At 39.5% G+C, this 27,273-nt stretch overlaps 1 protein-coding gene across 1 annotated transcript in view; it reads right to left on the reverse strand.

The window, feature by feature from the left end:
• Positions 1–27,273, reverse strand: part of sox5 (SRY-box transcription factor 5) — a 233,559-nt gene that overhangs the window by 164,865 nt on the left and 41,421 nt on the right. The window contains exon 3 of the mRNA XM_079817426.1: positions 22,387–22,457. The gene's annotated coding sequence lies outside the window, so the exon portion shown is untranslated. The remainder of the gene's footprint in view (positions 1–22,386; positions 22,458–27,273) is intronic.

Raw genomic sequence — 27,273 nt, forward strand, 5'->3', positions numbered from 1 at the left:
CGGCTCCGACTGAATCGTTATATCCCTAGACTATAACCAGAATTAGTTTTATTGTAAAGAGACTTGCTAAGTGGAAAATGTGCTTAAGTATGTGCTTAAGTCAGGGCCGTAATAACCATAGACATTGAGGGGGACAAGTTCCCTCCAATAATTAAATATGGCCAAATTGTACCCCCCAATACTTGAAATTCTTGCACTTCATTACACAGCGATCTGTATGTTGTTCTGATGAAAAAATGGTTTAAAAGTTGCATTTTTAGTCGGGTCTGCCTCCCCGGCCTAACAGCGCTCGTCAATGTCAACATGATTTAGATGGCCAATCAAATCAAAATAGGCGGAGTTTACCAGTCACAGAGGCAAAGCGCGAATTCCAGTGCAAAGCGCCAGTTTAATGTTGAAAGAAAGTGAGATAAGCGAAAAATGTATGTGAACTATTTTGTGATAGAAGTTAAAGGGTTAGTTCACCCAAAAATGAAAATTCTGTCATTAATTACTTACCCTCATGTCGTTCGACACCCGTAAGACCTCCGTTCATCTTCGGAACACAAATGAAGATATTTTAGTTGAAATCTGATGGCTCAGAAAGGCCTCCATTAGCACAATGCACTTTACAATCTCAAGACCCATAAAAGCTACTAAAGACGTTGTTACAAAGTCCATCTCACTACAGTGGTTCTACAATAACTTTATGCAGCCACGAGAATAGTTTTTGTGCGCAAAAAAAACCCTAAATAACGACTTCTATAGTGATGACCGATTTCAAAACACAGCATCATGAAGCTTCAAAGCGTTATGAATCAGTGAGTCGATTCAGCGGTTTGGATCGCCAAAGTCCCGTGATTTCAGCAGTTTGGCAGTTTGACACGCGATCCGAATCATGATTCGACTCGCTGATTCATTACGCTTCGAAGTTTCATGGTGCTGTGTTTTGAAATCGGTCATCACTATATAAGTCGTTATTTAGGGTCGTTATTTTTGCACACAAAAACTCTTCTATTTGCTTCACAAAGTTATTGTAGAACCACTGTAGTGAGATGGACTTTGTAACGACGTCTTTAGTAATTTTTAATGGTACTTGAGAGTGTACAGTGCATTGTGCCAATGGAGGCCTTTCTGAGCCATCGGATTTCAACTAAAATATCTTCATTAGTGTTCCAAAGATGAACAGAGGTCTTACGGGTGTCGAACGACATGAGGGTAAGTAATTAATGACAGAATTTTCCTTTTTGGGTAAACTAACCCTTTAAACGACTGACGGTAACATCCAGTGATGCAAACTACTCAACTTTTTTTTCTCAAATATGGCCATTTTGAATTGAAAATATGCATTTATGCGATTCATGTCATTCCTAACGGAGTGTGAAGAGACAAGAAACGTTTAATGTTTCTGACATGTTAGGCATACAAATAAAAGTACAAATTAATACAAATGTTATTTGCAAATAACTAACTAGAATTAGATCTAGAATTTCCTTCACTGTTCTGTTTCTATAGGCTTTAGAAAAAATTGGTCCCCCCAATGTTCAAGACATTGTTACAGCCTTGGCTTAAGTATGATTAAAAAAAAAAAATTATGTCATAATGCAAAATAATTTTATATATTAAAAAAACAAAAGCAAAATATTATGGTCCTAAAAAAATAGGCTATTTTCTTCAAGTCAAATATTTCTTATTTTCTAATAGTGATTTTGGAGTCATTTTTTTAGGTGAAAAAACCAACCACCCAACCACAAAAAGTAAGTTCAGAATCACATTTAGTACATAGTTGTCATCGGCTACATCCAGATTCCTATACTTTCATACTGTCGCTGTAAATCACAGTCAGTGTGAGTGCCTCATTATGGGTTGTACCCAGGCCGCCTCATCCACATGCAAGTTTATAAAGTTTGTGTTAAGCTCTTATCTGCATGCAACAGATGGTTAAGTCTGTTTGATCTACCTTAAAACCACCTGTAAAGTGAGTGATAAGGTGTGTTGGGGAAAAAAACAAAACACTTTTTGGTCTTACTGAGCATAAGGGCCCTTTTCTTGCCAAGATTTAGGTAAAAGCAAAGCATGTTGAATTTTTTTGGTCACAAAAATATTCAGTTTTATCACAAACTATAAACTGCAAAAAAGGCATCCTATCTCTCTCTCCATCTGCCTCTCCCTTACTCCTTTTCCTCATTCTCCTTCACTTCATCAGACTCTCTTCGTTCACTCTCTCTCACTTTCGTCTTCATAACAGGACATTTGCTCTCACTTACAGGCGGCAGTGCACTTCCTCTCAAGGGCAAGAGAGGTGTGAGAGAATGAAGTGCTCAGAATGAGAGCGAGAGAGAGAGAGAGAGAGAGAGAGAGAGAGAGAGAGAGAGAGAGAGAGAGAGAGGACCGAAAGCATAGAGCATGCTGTTAGAACCCTGTGTCATGGTTTGTCTCCCCTTAGGCTCAATTTAGACTTCACACACATGCAAATATTCAGATATGAGTAGCACATGGACTAAAATAAGACACTTTTATCCTCCATAGGGCCTCGGGTGACAACACACAGGTAAAGCTCCACTGATGACCACATGACTCCCTCTTATCTTAGTGGCGTTGGGGCATATGGGGCAGATATTGCACAGACGTCGCACAGACGTTGCGTGGACGTTGCTGAATGAGTTCCCTTGTCATGGTGTTGTTATACAGCGTGATAACAGCATGACAGTTCGCACACTCACTGTGTTTATTAATGAGGCCCTCTTGAACAGGCCCTTATGACCTGCTGACACACAGACACAGTTTCCAGAAATCTTCATGGGAGAATATGGTCATAAACTTATTATACTGATGGGTAACTTTCGAAGACGAAGCTGTTTGTGTCCACAGACCATTTTTATGCAAAAAATACATTCACATGATGAAAACTTTTTAAAATCAACCTGAAACTGCATTTGAACGCATTTTACCAGCGTACTGTAGAGAGAAACTCAAAAAATGTCATTCTTAAATGGTATAACATTAAAATCTGCCTTGCAACATAATATGGAAGTGAGTAAATATGACTAAACTTTCAGTTTTTTAAACAGGACCAATTACGTTAACATAAAAAAAAATCATTAAAAGTTGGTTAACTAATGACAAGATTTTACAAATGGCAACATTACTTACTACAACAGTTGCCCAAAATAATGAAAACACAACAGTTTGTCTGTTACCGCACATTATTTTACTTCAGACACAAGACAAGTAGTAATTTAAGAGTTATTACCATGTAATAACTACAAGTTATTACTATGTTTAATGAGTACTTTTCTTTCTTTTTATGAATAACAAATTGTAAAGCAGAGCCTGCAAAAAAGTGCATTTCGTTTTAATGTTGACATGAAATCTGAAAACGTTTTTCTGCATTCGCTATTCATCTTAGAAAATGCGCAAGTCAGAAATGTCTGAGAATCTGCTGAGGATGTTGGGGAGTTCACATATGCTGTGAGAATATTATAAAGAGTAGCATCTTTCCAAAAATGTTGCATACTATAAAGCTCAAAGCTACATTTAGAGACCGCTTTCATTACATAAAAATTCACCTAGAAGATGTGGCCCTCACGAACACATTTATTTCTAGTCACAACCCACTGTGATGATACGACATCAAGGAGCGCGTGTCCTCTTCAGCTGTGTGTCAGTGCACAACTGGCTCAAGTGTGCAGGGTAATAGAGGGATGATCTGTATGATAAACACAGTTTGTAGGTGCTCGAAAATGCTTTGTACACATCCACGCACGCAAACACACACAAAAGGCATCAGAAAGGAGTCAAATAACTCCCTCGATCAGATTCTCTCATCATATTCTGTGATTTTTTCCTCTCTAAAGAGGCCTTCAAATTGGCCCATCACAACTCCATAACCATCTAGCTCCCAGTCATCACAAACACAATCAAACACACGCACACTTCTCAAAAATATCCTCCTTATATGCACACAGAGAAAAGGGCACATTATGTCCAGAGTGGCACTGGCCTACCCAGATTGTTGGCTGGCCTTCCCAATCAAAGTTATCCAATCAATCAATCAATAATTAATTAAAGCTGCTGTCTGTAACTTTTTTTGTGTTAAAGATTTACAAAAATGATATAATGAGTATGTACAACATGAAGTGGAGCCTGTTTTATAGCATCAAATAACTAACTAAAACCTTAAAAAAAACAAAAAAAACACTTGAACTTACATTAGCGTGATAAACCCTACCTAAAACGACTGAAATCATCTTTAAAAAATGTATTTTAAGTGTAATTTGATTGTTTAGTTTGTCTCCCGTCCCCTTCGATTACAATGAGAGGGCGGGGTTTATGAGCTATACTGCATGCAGCCACATGGGGGCGATCAAAACGTTTTGGCTTCACTTTTCAGAACTTGTCCAGCACACTTGGTTTTTAGATATCTGATTTGTTAAAACCGTTCTATTTACACTTGGCCACATAAATGTGTCTCCGCAAAAATATAAGGTATATAAATCCGATCTTCTTGCGTCAACAAAAGCAAAAGATATGAGCTGCATTTTATTTACAATCAGCTAATTTCCAGATCAAAGACTGCAATAGGAGAAAGGGCGGCATCAGCACTGGTAAGATCATTTAGTCTCACTACTTTTAGTGAAGATGATTGTGTTATGAGCATTGACGAATTTGCAGCAGTTTGTGCATTGGTTTGCTAGAAAGATACACAGCTAATCATCTGCAGCGATGCATGTTGCAGTCATAGACAGTAAAAGAAATGGACACAGCGACCCCATAGACTTCACAGAGAAAAAGTGAAGTCAATTAGAAGCACTCACTTCCTGATGGCTGAGCGTACTGTGCAGCCTCAGACTGAGCTTGACGATGTAGATGTGACGTGAGCAACCTGTCTGACAGTTGTAAGTCTTCTAGTAGTTGAGAAAAGTGAAATCTGAATCAAGTTGTTGAAATATTTTGTCCCGTTGCTTTTGGCTCTCTATGGGCTTCTCTACATGCTTCTCCCTTAACTTTATCAGACTTAAAGGGTTAGTTCACCCAAAAATGAAAATTCTGTCATTAATTACTTACCCTCATGTCGTTCGACACCCGTCAGACCTCCGTTCATCTTCGGAACAGAAATGAAGATATTTTACTTGAAATCTGATGGCTCTGAAAGGCCTCCATTGGCTCAATGGCACGTTACACTCTCAAGACCCTTAAAAGGTACTAAAGACCTCGTTACAAAGTCCATCTCACTACAATGGTTCTAAAATAACTATGAATCGGCGACAATAGTTTTTGTGCGCAAAAAAACCCTAAATAACGACTTACATAGTGATGACGATTTCAAAACACGGCCTCATGAAGCTTCGAAGCGTTATGAATCAGCGAGTCGAATCAGCGAGTCGAATCAGCGGTTTGAATCGCCGAATTTCAGCAGTTTGGCGGTTTGACACGCGATCCGAATCATCATTCGGCTCACTGATTCATAACGCTTCGAAGCTTCATGAGGCCGTGTTTTGAAATCGTCATCACTATATAAGTCGTTATTTAGGGGTTTTTTTGCGCACAAAAACTATTGTCGCCGATTCATAGTTATTTTAGAACCACTGTAGTGAGATGGACTTTGTAACGAGGTCTTTAGTACCTTTTAAGGGTCTTGAGAGTGTAACGTGCCATTGAGTCAATGGAGGCCTTTCAGAGCCATCAGATTTCAAGTAAAATATCTTCATTTATGTTCCGAAGATGAACGGAGGTCTGACGGGTGTCGAACGACATGAGGGTAAGTAATTAATGACAGAATTTTCATTTTTGGGTGAACTAACCCTTTAATGCCTCCACGTCCCCCCGATTGCCTCATAGACAGTAAAAGATTGCCTGCGAGCTTCTCCTTGGGTCTATACGGTAATTTCTTTACTGCGCGCCGAGAATCGCGTGGTTATGACGCAATCGTTAGCCTATTTTTTACAAAAACTCTACAGGGCGATAGTGTAAGCTACAAGGTAATGGAGCCTTTGATACATTGTCGTGTTTCTTTAGAAATAAACAATGGACAAATGGAGTCTTTAAACACCTCAGATGCAAAGTTATTCGCTGTCAAAGTGACACCAAAATGAATGGGAGTCAATGGAATGCTAACAGCAGGTGATGGTTAGCAATGGCTTGGTTAGCAATGGCTGCCCCTATGAAAGGTATGCTTTCCGGGTGCTGGATTACCCCCTTGGTTGCAGTACTGCCATCATATCTGGCTATAACGTCATATAGCCTATAACATGTTCTCACACGTTTATTGTTTAACATTATGGGAGGAGTAAAATTTACATGTTGTTTCCACAACCAGATGCATTTACACTTGTCCGGTTTCATCTGGAAAGTGTCTCAGACCACCTCCTGAAGTGGTTTGAGCAATGGGATTTAAATCTGCCTCGAAAGCGTTTCGGAGGGCATTTCAGCTGGTCTTTTCACAATCTAATAGCTATCCGATCAGAGAAAACGCATGAAGTGGCTGTAAATAGGCCCTCTGATGTGATGGAGCTTAAAATAATCAATATTACTTTATTTTTTTATAAAGTTACATTTGAAAAAAAAAATTGTAATCTGTGTATTCATGAGAGATAAGTAAATCCTGAGAGTAAAACCTAATTTTATCCATTATATAAATTGATTATAAAAAGAGGGCGCACTTACTTCCCTCCAAAAACTCAGACTACAAACGTGACCAGCGCACAAGGTCTTGGAATGAAGTTATGGTTTCATAAAAATAAAGAAAGGGAGTACACTCCATAACACTCATGACAATGTAGTAAGCATACACAGAATAGTATACACTTTATTTGTGGCCTCACTAGTGATGCACACAAACCATATGCAGTCATACAGTAGGTTGTGTAGCTGGCCAGGTTGCTGGACAATGTGTATTCCATCTCCTCCTCCGTGTGTGTGTGTGTGTGTGTGTGTGTGTGTGTGTGTGTGTGTGTGTGTGTGTGTGTGTGTGTGTGTGTGTGTGTGTGTGTGTGTGTGTGTGTGTGTGTGTGTGTGTGTTTCTAGTGAGCAGATCCAATGGGGGCCGAGCAGGGGGGGCGGAGTCAGGACGACCATCAAAAGGTCCATCCACAGTGGAGCTCATTATTGCTTGTACTATTCTCACTCAATCTTATGGGCCAAATCATTCCAGAAAACCTCAGTTACCATACTGTCTTCTCTCTCTCTCATACACACACACACACACACACACACACACACAAACACAAACACACACACACATACACGTTTAAAAAAGACATGTCAGAAGTAAACAAAGCCTGCGTCTGAGCACTAATTAAATAGATGAGCTGTATTAACATAACCTGAATGCCCTGGCCAATTCCACCCCCCTGTATTCCATCCTAACACACATACACACACACACACACACACACACACACTCACAAACACACACATACCCTTAATTTTTTTTTTTGTTATGATCCGACCAGCGAGCACCAATTGTTGGCCGTTGTAATTACCATTAGACCACGGCGGCTGGCTCTTTGATATGGAAATGAAGCTACAGCCCCCCCCTTCAACCGCCGCCTCCCCCCTGACACACACTCTCCTCTTGTCTGACAATCTACCGAACATGAATTTCAAACAGCCTCCTCAGCACCTGACAAACGGGGCTGAGCTCCGCCGATAACCCACAATGCACTATGGCACAGTGGCCACCGGAGGGAGGACGACGCAGGCGGGCGACACGGATGACGTTTTTAGAACAAGGAGGAGGGGGATGAAGACATGTTCAAATGACAGGTTTACAGCTTCTGGATTGGATGTGTCGTGTTGGAGATCAAAACTCTGCTGTCAAATCCAGAACGTCTTCCCACCTCAGCTAAATTGCACATCACTTAACATAAATTTTGGGCCGCTGCGGTCTTTTATTTGACTGGAAAGAAGGGTTGAATGTGTGACACTACAAATGTGCATCGTCCCCGATGATGTCACTGATATAAAATGACAGCCCACTTCATTAAAGGATGGAATGATGATGAATCTATATAAAAAAAATTGCGATTAATACAATTTTTCATATTTTGGGTCGCTTATTCTCACCAAGGCTGCAATTATTTGATCGAAAATACAGCAAAAACAGTTATATTATGCAATAGTATTACAATTTAAATCAACTTCTGTTTTCACATATTTAAAAATGCAATTTATTCATGTGATGGCAAAGCTGAATTTTCAGCATCATTACTTCAGGTGTCACATGATCCGTCAGAAATGATTCTAATATACTGATTTGGTGCTCAAGAAACATTTCTCATTATTATCAATGCTGAAAACAGTTGTTCTGCTTAATATTGTTTGAAACGGGTGTATTTGTTTCAGTGAATAGAAAGAACAGCATTCATTTGAAATAGCTAGAAATCATTTGTAAAAATGTCTTTACCGTCAACTCTTGATCAATTTAATGCATTCTTGCTGAAAAAAAGTATTTATTTATTTAAAATTAATAATAAAATATTACTAACCCCAAACTTATGAACGGTACTATATAGAGGTATAGATTTAAAAAGGCAGATATTGGCTGATAACCAGTACAGTATTGCTTACCTAAACTATTTGCCTATTGATAAATGAGGTATTTAATGCTGTTACTGCCCCATGCCAAAAAAAGCTCTATGATTGAATAATCTCTATAACTTAATTTAATAATCACTTAAATGTCTCAATTCCCTCCTTCCATGTAAATCAATTTTATGCCCTCCAGGCAACATTGCAAAAGTCTAAGCATAGAAAGCTTAGAAAAAGTCATAGTACACCTTTTCTAGCACAGAAGCCACATTATTTGAGGCGTCATCGTTTCACGATGCACTAAAGTTTCATACTAAAAGGTTTGTTCAAAAACTTTAATTCGGAGTAAAAGTTTGCCTTTGCACAAACTGCTAAATATGAGCAAATACTGATCTAATAAACTTTTTAGCTCTCGTTGCACAAAACAAACAGCCATGTAGGAGCGAATAGCTAGCCCTTACTCACAGATACACAAACAAACAGACACACAAACAAACAAACACACACGGCAGAGGGAGGCAGGGCAGATCAGAGGGGAGTCCAGATGGACGGAGAGAGCCTCAGTGTCCCAACACCCTCACGTGTCATATGTTGTCCCATCTGTACCATCACGGCACGGCCCCCCAACCCCAGGGACGCACACACGCACACATTCGCGTATACACACACACAAATTCCATATCTCTCACCCTATGTCTCCTGGGTATGACACAAACAAACTTCCTGCACCCATTGTGTTCACATGTGACTATTAGAATCCCGAATGCAGGACACGTATACATCTCTCTAGCGTGTGTGCGCACGGTTTACTCTGGCTGTTAGGGACCTTTAGCGAGGATATCACCTCTGCCCTTCACTTCCAGCTCTCGGCCTATTTAACACTCCGCTGGAGCTCTCCACGCCACAGCGCTCTATTAAATATGCTCTTTGATACGGGCACACTCTCTGCAAATGTACGGGTGCACTACTTAGAGGTTAATTCCTTTTCAGCTATTCAATTGTTGATGAGAGCTCTCAATATGTTCGGTTTCAGAGCTCGGAAGCGAAAGTGAAGAGAGTCATCGACCAACACTACTAAAACAACAAAATTAAAACAAACGTTCCTAGACGCAAAACACCCGTGTAATTATCAATGATATGCCCAAGAAGAAGAGACCTAGCTGGTGGGATTTTTTTTTTTTAACGTACTGTGCACAGTTACCCCAAGATGTCTGTTAGCTTTGAGGCTTTCTATATGTTAGTCTTTCTTTTCTGGGAAAACAGTTACTATTGAAGACTCTTCATGCACTTCAAGCTTTTGTGTCATCAAATGCTCTCTATAATAAGTGTAATAAATAATAATAAATTGTCTCCTAATAAAAACGAAACAAAATGAGAATGTTCCTACCCCAATAATATTCCTTCAACTGGCTAGCATGTAGCAAATCATGGACAGGTAAGGGTGTAATTTAAATTAACACCTATTGGCTATTTAAAGGGATAGTTCACCCAAAAACGAAATTTTTATGTTTATCTGCTTACGACCAGGGCATCCAAGATGTAGCTGTCTTTGTTTCTTCAGTAGAACACAAATTAAGATTTTTAACTCCAACCATTGCAGTGTGATAGCCGTACAATGCATGTCAATGGGGATATTTTAGAGTATGACAGCAATGAGAGTAAAAACACATAGACATCCGAATCCATATTAAACCATGCGGCTCGTGGAGACACATTGATGTCTTAAGACATGAAACGATCGGTTTCTGCGAAAAACTGAACAGTATTCATTTTATTTTTTTACCTCTTATCAGACGAATGTCATCTAGTATTCCCAGCGCCATAACTTCCGGCGAATAAGTTCAAAATTCTGGTGTGATCAAAGACATATACGTAGATGCCTCATTCGACCGATCCGCGCAGGCACTAATGAGGAATATATGTATATATCTATGATCGTGCCGGTATTTTGCATGTATTTTGACCTTATTCGCCGGAAGTGATGGCGCAGGCACGGCTGATAGAGAGCCATAGAAAAAAATGAAATACATTTTTAAAAATTTATATTTTTCTTACACAAACGCATCGATTCGCTTCAGAAGGCCTTTAGTAACACCCCGGAGCCACGTGGAGCACGTTATTCGACGGACAGATGCATTTTTTATGGAATGTAAAAACAGAGCAACTATTACTGCTATTATAATGCTTGGATTAGCCAGAACATTTTTAATATAACAATTTTATTTGTCTGAAAGAAGAATGTCATATACACCTCGGATGACTTGAGGGTGAGTAAATCATGGGCTAAATTTTCATTTTTGGGTGAACTATCCCTTTAAGAAACAAAACAAGGACACAGTTCAATTTGTCCAGTCGAAACTTTGTTTTTCAACAGAAAATATGTCAACATGAAAAAGCAATTTCAACACTACCGTTCCAAATTTTATTGTATTTTTTTTTTACTTGGCCTATATACAGAAATAATGCATTAAATTGAACCAAAGTGACAGTAAATACATTTATAATGTAACAAAATATTTCGATTTTAAATAAAAGTTGTTTTTTAAGATTCCATTTATCAAAGAATTTCAAAAAGAATCTCTGATAATAATATGAGCACCAAATCAGCACTTTAAAAAGATTTCTGAAAGATCATGTGACTGTAATTAATTACTATTTGATCAAATAAATGCAGGGTTGCAAGCATAAGAAGCTTCTTTCAAAAAATATATTTAAAAAATTCCAACCGATCCCTAATGTTTGAATGGTAATGCATAATGCTCAAGTTCTCCGCGAATGACAAAAAAAATCCTATTGGATTCAATTGTTTTCCTATTGAAGTTCAACATAATGTTTAATATAATTTAATAATTGCATTTAATAAAACGTAAACAGACACAACTCCAGCTTTTCACCCTTTATGCCTCGACTACAAGCCATTAAATGTTTAATTGCACAGCCATAAGCAGCGTTTTAAAAAAACAAACATGGCACCAACACAAGTTCTGGTTGCTTTGCCGAGAACAGAAGACCTGCGAGATGAAAGGGAAACAGATTCCGGGGGAGAATTCCAGGAGGCACTCAGGAGTTTACTTCTAAATGATCAGCAAGCATGTAACAATACCTCCCACTAATGGAGGTGTTTTGTTGGTTTTAATCCACCTAATTGGCCGGGGTTCAGCATTACCGACGAAAAGCCGAGAATAATGCTACTACCTGTTCTCCTCCTCTCCTTCTGTTCATCTCAAGGAGAAGAAAACCCAAAGGACCAGACATTACTTTAACCCACAGGAGGAGAAGCATCCCAGAGGGGGCAAGAGAACGAAGAATTAGAGAGAGAGAGGGGTTCTCTCTCACCTGAGATGAATAGAGCAGGTGATGTTTATGTATGATTCTCATTATTTAAAGCTCTTGCAATGAAGCGGATCACATGATCAGCCTGATTTGCAGAGGGAAGCACTTGAAAACAAATCAATCTGTGGAATGAGCAGGAGATTGATCTTAAAGGGACAGATCACTCCGAAATGAATATTCTGTATTTCGCGTCATTCCAAAACCTGTAGGACTTTTTTTATTCTGTTTTGAAAAGCAAACAAGTGTAATAACTCGGATATGATGCTTTTAAGCTTTGTATTTAAGTATATAAAATTGCTCCATATACACTAGCCTACTGCTCAAAAGTTTGAGAACCAAATCTAACATTAGAATGAAATTGAGTACTATATTCCATGGTTGTGTGTGAAATCGCAACACTGCCCTCCAAAACATTTGATGAGCATTAAAAAGCGGTTATGCCACATTAAATGTTGTAGTTACATTATTCATATCCATTACTGTGGAAATAAAAGGAGGCTTGTTATCGCTGTATGACTGAGCATTGATTTAGTGTATTTGGATACTAGATCGCTGGAGAGCTCAGGTCATTGAAAAATCTCTCGCTTGGACTATTCCTCCATTTCTCCAGAGGCCTCTCTCGTCCTCTTCTGCCCTGTTCGAACACTCGGCGAACTGAAGCAATTACAAGCACTGACGGCAAGCCCACATCATATGGAATTGGATTGTATGTAGACGAGCTTTTGGTTGTTTATATGGAAATGCGATTGCCGTGTTGATTAGGGAGCTCCGTCCCTGCCCACGCCCTTCATCGCGGCATCTCGCAGGGGACGCCGCAACCTACAAGACACACAAACGCACCGATGTAATTCACTCAAGAGCCTCATTTTTCATAATGAGTGCGTCTTTATGTGGCCTCTGCTGTTTTCACACACTGTGAGCAGTAATGACTGCGTATACATTCACAGGCGCGTTTGCCGCAATTAGCCCGGCGGCCGCTCGAGTGAGGGAGTTCAGGTACTGAAGAGAGCCAGAGTGGGGCAGGTCTACTGGGAGGGAGACGCAGGGAATACGGTGGCACTGGGCATATTGAGAGAGACACTCAGGAGGGAATTTGGGAGAGGAGTGTGGGACAATCTGTCGCCTGATGACAGATGATGTGTTTCACTGAATAGTGCACTCAGAAGGAATTTTTGAAACATACCGATAATCAGTAGCAGTGTTTCCCATTCATTGACTTATTTGTGGTGGCCCGCCACAATATCAACATTGACCGTCACAAATAGATTTCAGTGCTTCCCATTCATTAGCTAGACTGTAGTGGCCGAAAATATATTTCAACTTCTCATAATAACAATGTCTTTCAATGTCGTGTTTTGTGCCATTGCTGTCAAACTAAAATCGAAAGCTCCATAAGGCTTTGTGTCCTTATCAAATTGTAAAAGACTGTCTGCTTGCGCTGTGTAAAGAGAAGTGCGCGCTTCGCTCACGTGATCAGCTCCGCGTTTCAGTTCACAGTGAATGAATGAGGTGAACTCTATCCATGCAGGTGTTGTGTTTTGCATACATTTGGGAACGTAGTGGCCCCAGTTACACAATGTTTTACACCTGCATAGTTGACGATTACCACATTCTACTGATTTGTAATAAGACGCGTAAAGTTTGTAAAGTTTTCCGCCAAAATAAAAGCTCACGTGTTTATCTCTTTCAAGTATAGAAATTAGGACAAAACTAATTATGAAAGTTTCATTTATTTGTCAGTACATTTGTTTTACAATATATGGCTATTACTGTCATAGGATTAATAAAATAATAATAATTATTATTATAATTACTATTATTATGTAGTGTAATGTAGACTAAGACACTATATCGCAACTATGCAAGGGTTGAGTCCCCTTTAAAGTTCAGGACTTTTTTCTTTGTTCAATTTGCACACTAAATATGGGTTGAAGCTCTTCAGTTTGAACTCTAAAAGTGCAATTTAACATTCAAATTTTGTTGCGGGGGGCATGCCAAAGTCCTTTGGGAAACACTGAGTAGGGCTGCACTGACTCCTCCATTAGTTCTGTGTTGCCTAGTTGAGGACTCCAATTGCACAATATGGTGACAACAGGACCAAAACATTTCATATTAGTTAATGCATTGTTCATGAACTGAACAACTCTATAACATCATGTATTAAGCTTGGATAATATCTACATACATAAATTGTATAAATGAATAATATTTCAAATTAGTTATGTATTATGAACAACATAGGTTAATGCGAATCGATAAGTATGCAATTGTTCATTTAATCAATTTAATTAATAAATGTTGTAAAAAAGTTTATTGTTAGTTGATGATACCTACAGTAATGTATGTGTACATTATGTAATGTAGTACAGTAATGTACTAATTCTCACACATTTCATTCCCCGCCTCCAGTGCTAATTCCAAAATGTAATTTTAGAGCTAGTATCGGAGGCTTGAGCCATTGACAGCAGACTAATGCGGTTATTAATGCAGTCATTAGAGAGAGAGAGAGAGAGAGAGAGAGAGAGAGAGAGAGAGAGAGAGAGAGAGAGAGAGAGAGAGAGAGAATTACTAGAGTATGTGAGTCTCTCAAAAGTATTTTGCTGATAAAATCGTCAGAGAAGTGAATCACAACACGTTTTTGTGCGAGTGCATGTCCGTACTGTATGTGTACTGAAAGACAGTATGTGCTTTCCGTACACACAAAAATGCTGGGTCCTTTATTTTTTTACCCAAGTTGCTGGGTCATTTTATTGGGTTATTTTAACATTTTTACCCAGTGCTGAGAAGTTTGTCTGTAACTCAACTGCTGGGTCATCACATACCTACCCAGCGCTGAGTCAATGTAACCCAATGTTGGGTAGTCTGTGGCAAACCGGTTAAAACTGGATACATTTGTCTACGGTCAAATGTCCTGAGGGGAAACTTCCTGAATGAAATTAAGGTTTGTTTTATATAGTACTCCTATGAAATTATTACTGTGCAAAGAGGAAAATGTCTGTACATTTTACAATTTTTGTTTAGGCCTACATGCAAGTCACAGCTAACATCTGCTAGGAACGCTAGCCGAACGTCACGCAAGCGTCACCAGGAAGTTTCACCTCCCGCCAAACGAATGCACGATTAGGGCTGAAACACGACGCGACACTGCTGTCCCAAGCTGTCGTGTGCTTCACTGACTATAATAGGAGCACTGTTGTGCACTAGCGTCGCGGCTGTGGTCGTGCTATGCGTTTGACAGGTTGAAACTTAAAATGTCTGACAGACGAAATGGCACAAGGTAAAGCTGTTTTTTATGTAACTTTTCAAAAATTAATATATAAGATTGTCATTTAACGAATGGAACAGTCTAAAGATAGCAGCAATTTCTTCCCACAGATGTGTAATGTCCAATATTTAGCCAGCGCTGGGTTGTCAAATAACCCAGAAATGCTTGTTTTAACCCAGCATTTTTTTTTAGAGTGTAATTTCGTGGTAAAAAAAACATTAAAAAAATTGTTGTTTTTATCCTATTGTTTACTATATGTGACCCTGGACCACAAAACCAATCATAAGTCACACGGGTATATTTGTAGCAATAGCCAACAATACATTGTATGGGTCAAAATTATCTATTTTTCTTTTATGCAAAAAATCACTAGGATATTAAGTAAAGATCATGTTCCATGAATATATTTTGTAAATTTCCTACCGTAAATATATCAAGAATGTATTTTTATTAGTAATATGCATTGCAAGGACTTCATTTGGACAACTTTAAAGGTGATTTTCTCAATATTTCAAAAATATTTTGCACCCTCAGATTCCAAATATTCAAATAGTTGCATCTCGGGCAAATATTGTCCTATCCTTACAAACCATACATCAATGGAAAGCTTATTTATTCAGACGATGTATAAATCTCATTTTCAGACAATTGACTCTTATGACTGGTTTTGTGGTCCATGGTCACATATTTATTTACTTGGTCTTGGGTTTTGGTTCTTTTGCTGTTGTTGGCTGTAACTGAAATTTGACGAAGTAATATGGACATGCCATGAGGACAAGACCAGACTGGAAGTACTTCAGCCGTGCGTTTCCCTGAAAATAATTGCACACTTTAGAATGTTCGTCAACTAATCAGATTCAAGCATTCAACAGCCCTGTAGTTTAACTAATATTAAGAAACTGAACCTTACTGTTGTGTAAATACAGGCAAATTCCTGTTCACAAACTACGTCATAATGTATCCGAGATTAGTTTTGCATAATAACTTGGGTCCCACTTTATATTAGGTTGCCTTAACTACTATGTACTTACATCAAAAAATAAGTACAATGCACTTATTGTGTTCATATTGTATAGCAAAACACCTTTGCTGATATTGAGGTGGGATACAGGTAAAGTTATGGACAGGTGTGGTGGTATGGGTAGGTTTAAGGGTAGGGTTAGGTGTAAGGGAAGTGTCAACAGTGTAATTACAAATGTAACTACATAAATTAATTATAGAAGTAATTACATGAAGGTATTTTTTAAAAATGTAAGTACAATGTAAAAACATGTACACAATAAGTGCAATGTATCAAATGATTAATTAAAATGTTAGTACATAGTAGTTAAGACCACCTAATATAAAGTGGGTCCATAACTTGTAAGGACCAAATATATTCGAACATGAATGTGAATCCAAAAAGAACCATGCTGTTTGTGGACATCTGTGATATTCTGAGTTCATTTCAAGTCAAATTTCTTGTGAACAAGCTATAACCCATATTTGATATTTTACCCCACAGCACTTTTATATTATTCTCAAAGCAAGATTCATTATTTATTTTAAAAATTTCTTTTAATATTTAACATTAAAATGTATTTTTTGCAAGTAATACTCTCTGCAAGTAACTGAAAAGGGGCAACATACTGTGACATTAGTTAAACATAACATTGTTTCTATTTAATAAAGTACTCATGCAGTGGAGACTAAAGAGAAATAAAGTCTGATTTGATCAAAATACAGTAATCTCGTAAATTATTATTGCAATTTAAAGTAAGTTTTCTATTTTAATAGATTTTAATATGTAATTTATTCAAATTATGGCAAAGCTTTCATTACTTATTTCAACTCTATTTTTAGTGTAAAAAATTATGTTTTGTCCCATATTTCTTCTTTCCTAAATTGTCTTTGCTAGGTGATAATATAAAAGCGAGTAGCAGTCGCCAAGATGTCAAAGAAGCATATGTACATTTAACAAGGATCTTCAAAAAGAGTTTATCAAGTTATTATGCACAGTAAGTGGTCTCGCGCTGAATGATATACACCAGAAGCTCTCCCTCAGACAGCACACAACCCCAAATTGAGTTCTCTTTGTGCCTGAATGGTCAAATACAGACACAAATGTCAAAATGCCCATCGTGTGGAGTATCTCGAATAAATACAGTCGGCCATGGCGTAAACAGCTCGGTGAAAGCCGGATAAAGGTGACAGCAGCCTAAAATACCTGTCTGTGTTATTATCAAACAATAACATGTTAAAGAAATGTATACATGTTAAATAAACCTACTGTACCTGAAAAATGTGTAACTCTATTGTATTTGTCCTATTTTTGTCAGTCCCGTCCCATATTTCACCATGAGAAATCTGGTCACCCTATCATTATTCCAGTCTTCAGTGTTACATGATTCTTAAGAAGTCATTCAAATATGCCGTTTTGGTGCCTAAGAAACATTTCTTTGAATAAATAAAAGAAATAATAAAAAAAAATATATATATATTCATATCATCCCAGAGGCTGACAGACACTAAAGTAAATAGGACACAAATGGACAGTTGCAATGTAGACACCCTCGTCTAGACTCCAGAAAAAAGAAAAAAGTAGCAGTCATAATATCCAATAATATTCAGCATCATCTCTCCAGTTGGAGAAAGCCACAGCCAAAACTCCAGCTCCGTTCCTCATGTGCTCTTTACAATGCCAAGCACAATTGGCTTCCATTTCTCAGTGTGTGTTTACATTGGAGACTACGGCAGAGTAAACAAGTGCTTTGTTAGAGAGCACCTGAGGCCTGACGTACTGGACACACACACACACACACACACTAACACAAAGTTATACTTCTCAGCTGAAACACCGGTTCAGCCACGTCCTTTATCATGCCTGTATTTGTTTACAGAGGAAGACAAGGGTCCCTGTAGCGCTCAGCCTTCAGGGAAACCAAGGAGGCCCGGTGTTTGGAGTGCATGCAGGTGTCTTGTAAGAGTTAACGGGACACACGCGTACACAAACGGATGCATACGGTGCATTCTTCAGACAGCAACTTTCGCTTTATGGATAAACACACATGCTTTCAGCTGTGTTTTCCAATAAAGGAAAGAGGATGTTGCATCATGAGTGGAGGTCAAAGAGGTCACGCAACATCTAAAACAAGTTTACAGCCCTACAACTTCCCTCTGCACTACATGATTTCCTGGCTGTGTGGGCTAACCACAGGCGGAACTTCCTTTAGATGTGTACTGAGAGGAAGACAGGTCAGAGGTCACACAAGCATACTTGTCCGTGCCCCACACACAGCTTGTGATCCAAACGCTCCAACACATTTGAACAACATTTCACTGTTTGTACTGCACAAAGGAAGCAATAGTCACAGAAACGTAAACCTTTATGAAGAGGCTGGTGACCTTTTAGTTCAGTCAGGACGTTGTTCAATGCACAATTGTGTCACCTAAACAATACAGGTTCAAGTGGTCTGGGATCTTTTAACATGGGACATGAGAACTCAAATTTCTTTAAGAAATGTACCATGTAAAAACACTGTAACTTTCAAAACTTAAATCCTTTTATAAATCACTGAGCTGTTCTGTAATTCTTGGATTTCTGATGTCTGATTTCTATTATTAACATAGTATTAACATGTCTGCACACGTTTATATTTCACTGACGGCCAGTCATGATGACGTTCTTAACCCGATTATGCTTAAGCCGGCAATGCATACATGACAAAGGTCATGTAAATGCGTTAACCCGTTTTCCTTTATCGGAATAATACAGTATATTGGCATAAACCAATCGAGATTTTTTCCACATACCCAGATTTCTCCTGGAATGTAAACACATTAACCTGCTTTTTGTCGGCTTGTTGAAGTATGCATGTGTGATATGTGACAGGAAAGCGCACTTACTGAGGATTGAAGCACATCCAAACAGAGGGAGCATTTTGATTGAAAACAACTCTTTCTTGACCCAAGAAATGATAAAAATGTGTCCTCTTCTCATGTAGCCGAAGTAGAAGTGTTCAATCAAAATGCTGTATCTGTAACTGCATGAGAGTATAATATACACTATATTGCCAAAAGTTTTGGGACACCTGCCTTTACATGTACATGAACTTTAAATTACACCCCATTCTTAATCCATAGGGTTTAATATGAGGTTGGCCCACCTTTTGCAGCTATAACAGCTTCAACTCTTCTGGGAAGGCTTTCCATAAGGTTTAGGAGCGTGTTTGTGGGAATTTTTGACCATTCCTCTAGAAGTGCATTTGTGAAGTCAAGCACTGATGTTGGACGAGAAGGCCTGGCTCGCAGTCTCCGCTCTAATTCATCCCATCGGGTTGAGGTCAGGACTCAAACTCGCTCATCCATGTCTTTATGGACCTTGCTTTGTGCACTGGCGCGCAGTCATGTTGGAACAGGAAAGGGCCATTCCCAAACTGTTCCCACTGAAATTGTCAAAATGTCTTGAGTTCCTTTAACTGGAACTAAGGGGCCAAGCCCAACCCCTGAAAAACAACCCCACACCATAACCCCCCCTCCACCATACTTTACCCTTGACACAATGCAGTCAGGCAAGTACCGTTCTCCTGGCAACCACCAAACCCAGACTCGTCCATCGGATTGCCAGACAGAGAAGTGTGATTCACCACTCCAGAGAACACATCTCCACTGCACAAGTCCAGTGACGGCGTACTTTACACCACTGCATCCAACGCTTTGTATTGCACTTGGTGATGTAAGGCTTGGATGTAGCTGCTCGGCCATGGAAACCCATTCCATGAAGCTCTCTATATGATGTTTCATTAACAAAGTTCGGGAGGAGCACGTTCAAATGATCTATCCAATCATGATGTCATTCAAACCAGCTGTCAGCAATCAGTAATCAACATGTCTACCCAATCAGCACAAGTGGAGGGTCATACAAATACCCAGTCAACTCAACAAAGTTCCTTGACAGGTTTTCAGCATCCCTCCACCACCCCGTCTTCCTCACACTCACCTGGTTACTTCCTAAACCAGACATACGGGGGGAGTACTCTGGGTTCGGGCCAAATACCGAGCTCGGAGCACTCTCCTCGGACAGCACGCCAAATACGCATACCATTTATTCTATCTGACTTATTTGTAAGTGTGAACTCGTGAAACACTGGTTCTTGAGCTAATCTGAAGGACACACAAAGTTTGGAGGTCTGTAGCTATTTACTCTGTAGAAAGTTGGCGACTTATGCTCACCTCAGCATGCGCTGACCCCGCTCTGTGATTTTATGTGGCCTACCACTTTGTGGCTGAGTTGCTGTTGTTCCCAATTGCTTCCACTTTGTTATAATACCACTAACAGTTGACTGTGGAATATTTTGTAGTGAGGAAATTTCACGAATGGACTTCTTGCACAGGAGGCAACCGATCACGGTTCCATGCTTGAATTCACGGAGCTCCTGAGAGCGACCCATTCTTTCACAAATTTTAGTAGAAGCAGTCTGCATGCCTAGCTGCTTGATTTGAACATCTGTGGCCATGGAAGTAATTGGAACACCTGAATTCATTGATTTGTCTCAATACTTTTGGCAATATATTGAATAAGTCCATAAGTTTCCGATACTCTTCAGTTTATAATGCTTTAACATAACAACTGACATAACATATACCTGGAGTCATATACACAAATGAAAACATATTGACCTCACTAATAACCTGATTTATTAATAAAGTCTTGTAGACACAGTTTACATGCATTGCTGGGTTATTGGTTAGCATGTAAATTGTGACAACAGGTTAAGTCAATGTTCATTTTTAAGAGTTATCATCCTTTAGTGTGCATTTGTGTGTTCAATATATACTGTATATTTATTTGGGAAATGTTTTATTTTCACATAAAATCTAAATAAACAAAAGTTTTTGGGAAATGCAAATGTTTTGCGAGTGAATGTAAAGTTTCTCGGGAAATGCAAAACTTTTGAAATATATATGTTTTCTACCACCATGTCGCTTTAGGGGCTCTGTAGAGTTCCAGCAGTTTACATCTGTCAAGCACTATTATTCAGCCATTTGTATAGGAGTCTTAAAGGCACAGGCAGCAAAACACAGGACCAATGACATCTAAAGGTCAGAAGGAGGGTAAAAATGTCATGTAAAACTATAACAAAAATTATGACTGTTTTCGAAGCAACAAAAACTTTTCAAGCATTATAATAATAAAAATTATAAAATGATAATATAATTTATGATATGACCCCTTTAAAGACGGGCTCACACACATTCTTGTCATTCTCCGAGCCTCAAGCTTGGCTATCTTTCCTGGACAGTGTCAACAGCAAACCCATATGTCATTTAATATGAAGGTCTGTGAAGCATGAACTTGAGTGTATTTGACAGGAAAGGAAAAAAAACAATCTGATTTTTAGGAGTGTGGCTGTTTCCAGTCGACTGCATCAGCAGCTGAGTAGCACTGCAGTGACCCGTGTGTGTGTGTATTTATGTGTGTGTGGACAGGGTACAGGCTGCCCTAGGAGAAACGGTCATGGGGCAACTCTCAGCTGCCCTGCATTGTTGCTGCAAATACACAAAGCACACAGCCTGGCCCTCCAGCTGGCCCCGTGCCCCCTCCCTGTGGCCCTGTCCTCTCTCTCTGTCTCATTCTTTCTGTCTTTCTGCTTCTCTTGCCCTCTGTTTGTTCTGATAACTGTGACCCTGCTCTCTGTATCATCACTCCACCTCCTCCCACTGAAAAACGCCAACCAGCTCACTTTTTTTCTCTTTGGGAACATACAAAAAATGGCTAAGTGTTGAAAGTTAATAGAAACAGAAAACAAGTCACTCACATACAGTAATTACAATTTTTATGATTTGCAGCCGTAAACGAACGAACAAACAAAAAAAGGATCCCAACAGTTTAACCTGATTGGTATTAGCTATTTTGCAATGCATTATTGTCCAGCATCTACATGGCCTTTTGCGCTTTCTCCCAAATGTGAAGGTCCAAACTGGGCACTTAGTTCTTTCTTAGGGCGCTTCAATTGGCTGATGGCTTTTCTGCCAGCCTGGGATGGGGCGCTTTATTGGCTGACTGTTATAGTGTAGCCATGGAAACTACTAACCCATGATAACCATGATTAGAGGTGTCATGATGACAACAATACGGCACAGAGCGATAATGTGTCTTTGATGAGCACATCGCAGCCATTGTGAAGCAGTAATTGATTTGTTTACCAATACGACAGACTTTGCTTGTGTCGGCTGACAACAATGGGGTGTCCTTGCACAAAAACGGGGGAAGAAAAAGAGTAAAAATAGGAACTGACCTACAAAGGATGTGAAAGAGATGAGTGCTGCTCGTCTTCAGACCACAAACCCATTGGTGAGCAGCTGAACCCTGGGGATGAGAAACAGAGGAAAGGAGAGAGGTGAATTAAGAAAGATAAACGGAGGAAGGCATTAAGGTAACAGTTAAATCCAGTATGTCTTTTTCTTCAGTGAAACACAGAAGGAGAATTTTTTTAAGAATGTTCAAGCCCCTCTTTTCCATACAATGAAAGTGGATGGTGACCACAGATAAGCAGAATTTTCACAAAATAATGCCTTAAATTTCAGTCTGTTCTGCACACAAATGTATCAGATTTCTTCATATAAATACAATAAAATTATCATATTGATCACGTTTCAAGTTACGGTGTTTTTGTCCTTTTAGGAGCTCAACAGCCTGTATTTTCACTCCCTTTGTATGGAGCAGCATGAACATTCTTCAGACAATCTTCTTGTGTATTCTACGGAATTAGAATCTTTTTTGAAAAAGACGACAATTTTCATTTTTAGGTGAACGGTCCCTTAAAAAATAATGTCAATATTGAACAGCTGTCCAGAAACAGACTCAAACAGATCCACAGAGACCCTTTCAACAGGTGGGAAAGCAAAGTCTACAGTATGTGCACACACACACACACACACACACACACACACACACACACGTGCCTGGGGGTGGGGGGTGTTGAAAGCGTGTGCGTGTGTTCACCTGCGTGTTAAGAGCTCTGTTCTAATCTTTATGGTAATAAACTCTGGCGGCTACTTGGCTGCCGGCACAGCAGATCAGGCTTTAATAGAAAGTAAATGTGTTTGCTGAGAAAGGGGAAGAGTCACTTGAAATGGGAGTAATGTATTCCTTATTGAGTTGAGTGTGTGTGCGCGTGTGTGTTGCCACCGGGTCAAGTGAAGCTGGGTGATGCTTATGAGCCTCTCAACTAGTAGCAATCACACAAACACATGACTTTTAACCCAACACACAATTTGTGTCATTCAGATTGAATATTTCTGTTAATTAATGGTGTTGTAAAGGCACAAAGCATTGCTCACACATCATAGAGGTTTTTTTTAAAAACCTCTGTTCATGCCATGACATGAATGATACCTCAAATTGTTTTTTGAGGACAGGTGTGCTATTACTTTTGATCAGACTTGACAACTACCCAAAACACCCTACCATTATGGTGGCGAGTTTTGCACGGTCAAACATTTTCAAATGTTTGCAGATGAAATCCAGTCAATTTAATAGGAATCCACATGATCAGGAATGTCACGTGAGGGCAAAAAATATATCTATATAATATATTTTATATATATATACACAATAATTAAAAAAAACTGCATGCATGATAACTAATATAGCCATAAACTTTGGAAGTGACTGAATTGGTTCAAATACCATATTCATATTCAAGAGTATTTACATGGCACTCTACAAAGAATTTACCATGCCACAGGTCCAAAAAACAAAGTAATACCAATACCTTTTCAAGTTTTCAAGGTTCTGCTAGTCAGTTTACACTCCTTCACAGTCTCCTTTATCTCGCTGTCATTTAAACTTCACTCAGACTCATACAACATCAAGCATGCGCACACAAGATGCTCTCTATTACACTTGTGATTAACACAAAGCAAACCCACACTAGACAAAGCGCACAAAGTCTTAACCAGCAAACTGGGCTCCATTCACTCCTGTTTAAAAAGGTCACCACTTTCTCTGGCTAAGCGCCCTGTGTCTATTGATAATTTTATGCATAAACAAATGGCAAATTTGTGCCACATAAATATGTATTAGCAATTAATAATGTCCCGCGTCTGTGGCGATGCCAGGTGCATGCGAAATCAGCACGGGCACTCTGCAGAGCTGGTGCTTTTGTTTTCCTCCAGCTCTCTCAGGGTTGCCACAATAGGCACACAATAGATGCACAATGGGCACCCGTAACAGGGCACCGTGCCCCTGAGACAACGCCAGGCTCCCTGAATGAGCCACCATCACCTGGGCAGAGCCAAAACAATGCGGGCATCACCAGACAGCTACGGGGGTATTATTGAATTAGCAGCCGCATAGTGATTAAGGGGTTAGAGGGGCATTTAGTGCTTTTGCTTTTTAAATAATGATGAATTTGATGACTGAGGCAGCCAGGGATATGCCGGATGCACGCATGTGTGCGTTTGACAGAGATTGAATTTAAAAATACACAGGCACACGCACACACACCTGTTCATCAGCAGAAACACCTGGAAGCTGTCTGTTCCATTTTTACCTTGGTGTCACAGAGATCTCTATGTCAGTGTGAGCGGGAACACGCAGGCACAGACACGGCTACACAAATAAACAGATCTGTTTGGTTGGGTAGGATTTTTCCGGACATCACAATGCCATTATTGTCTCACGCAAACTGAAATGAGGGACAAGATGGACCGAAAGCGCAGCTCCTCTGTTCCTCTGCCCCTCTAGTGTTTAATAGGATCAGATAAACACAATGGCTCTAATAAAGTGCCCGGCTAACATCATACAGAGATTGAGAGAGAGAGAGAGAATTAAAGGGTAGAATGGGGGATTGTGAAAGCATTTGTATCAGACATAGCGGATGACAGGGGGGCTTATTTAGGGAAAGAAGAGGATTACCAGCAGCCAGCCTGCGGTTGTGCTCCTCTTCGACTCTCTATAATCACTGTGATCATAAGACCAGCACAATTCAGCTCCGCTAATAATGCACACACACATCTGCCTATTCATTTCAGCTCTAATGCAATAATAGCCCTGAAACATCTGGTAATGAAACTCGCTGGAATCAAGATGGGCGGATTTGCCGACATCTGTCCCTCCGCTGGCTCCAACCTGCTCTGGTTCTTCAGGCTTAAAGGCAACATGAAATGAAAATTGACCCTATTTACGGTTTTAACGCAAATTACTGGTCTTATTGAGCACAATTAATCAGTGCATGTTATTCTGAAGAAAACTACATGTATTGTTATTCCTTTATCTTCAGATGTCATAACATCCTCTCACTCTGAAACAACGTTCTTTTTCCAATGACATCACCTAGGCCACACAGGCTATTGGATAATGTTAAAAAGTCAACATGAAACACTTTTTCCAAACCCGTTTTAGTTCTGCAATCTGATGCATTTCTGAGGAAAACAGGATATTCAACTAGAGACCAGAAATCTTAACATTAGGAAATAATTGGATTTCAAAAAGTCGCCATTACAAACCAGGAGCCAGATTCATGCATGCCAACAAACCACAATGGCAGCCAAAAGCTAGACGGCTGGAGTGCCCCAGACCTTCAGGGTTCAGTTACCTGAGTACCTCCACCCCCTTCTGATCTCTCTCCCCCCTTCCCCTAGAGTCCTTTACCCGGTCTGAGGCCACGAGGGCGACTTCCTGTCCCACTCCCCGGGGTTCACAGGAGGGGAAGAAGGAATGACACGGTGCCCATGAAAGAGCCATTGTTCATCGAGGTGGTCCCGGTACTGTGTGAGGGGAGGTGGCTAATCACAAGGCGGGCCACAACGCAGGAGTAAATATTTATCTGCTGGGATGTAAACGACAGATCATGTAATTTAGCAACAGGCCGTTCCTTCCTGCATGGTGATGATGTTTAGTCTTGGGTAGGAGAGGCAAGGGGGTGTTAGTCAGTTTGACCAGAACCTGCCTATCTCGGAAACAGCAGCGGTTGATTATCACTGATGCATCTTCACACTAAAACTGACACTCTTTCCCCGGTTTCACTTAAGTTAGTCCCAGACTAAAATGCATGTTTGAGCTGTTTCAACTGAAAAAAACTTCCTTTGATATGTCTTAAAATATGTCAGTGCCATTGTTTTGTCTCAAGATTGTAAATGTCCTAATTAAACTAAGGCCTAGTCTTGTCTTAGTCTAAGCCCTGTCTGTGAAACCATGTTTTTTTCCATGTTTTTCACAAATGTTTCACTATAGAGGTTTTAAAACTGGTAGGAACATCCTAATGTACAAAGGTGTCTTGTGGTGATGTTTATTTAAAGGGTTAGTTCAAAAAAACTATTCTCGTCGCTTCATACAATTATTGTAGAACCACTGTATGGAGATGTACTTTGTAACTAACCCTTTAACCCCCTCGAGTCGGCAGTCGCGACAGTCGTTTTTTATCATTCAGGCAAGTGTTATACATCTTCATAATCTGTTAAGTTTTTATTTTTGTGTGTGTGTGTGTGTGTACAGTCACAATAAAAACAAATTGTTGTGCTTTTTGCAATATAAAGAAAACAAACATGATGTGCGAACTGCAGCCTCTCTGTAAATGATGTCTAATCTGATTCTCTTCAGAAAATGGCCTGTATCTTAGTGAAAACTTATCACACAAACATGAGACATATGTCTAAAGAAACGTTAAAATGTCAGGTTTTAAATAATGTAAATCAAATCAAAAACAAATATTTTGTGTGTTTATGTAATCTGTTTGAAAAGAGAGAGATGTCAGTCGTTCGCAAGTCTCTTCATTATCCGGTAATGCGACCACGGCCACGGAGCGAGCGCTCTTTGAGAATCAAATACGGAGGCGATCCATGTGGCAATGCCCACACATCAACCCAAACAAACACTTCAAGTGAAGCGCTACACTTCAGCTACATCGTTTTGAGAAGCGTTGAGGAATAATCCTGGAATAATTCTCCTCATGGAAAGCTGTTGATGTTCTGTTCAGAGCAACTGATTAAGCAGCTGATTGCGGTAGGCTAAGTTTATTCTGTTAGCATCTGTCATATTTAAACGGTCTTTTTGCATTTAATATTCAATCCTGCTGCAACATAAAACGTCATAGACCAGACTGTTTAGACAAGATTTATTTGGCCTGTTTTCGTTTTGTATAAATTGTATCTTCATTTTAATAAATGTTTTTAATATATTT

The sequence above is a fragment of the Gobio gobio genome, assembly GCF_949357685.1.
Source record: "Gobio gobio genome assembly, chromosome: 5".
In the NCBI taxonomy this organism is placed as follows: Eukaryota; Metazoa; Chordata; class Actinopteri; order Cypriniformes; family Gobionidae; genus Gobio; species Gobio gobio.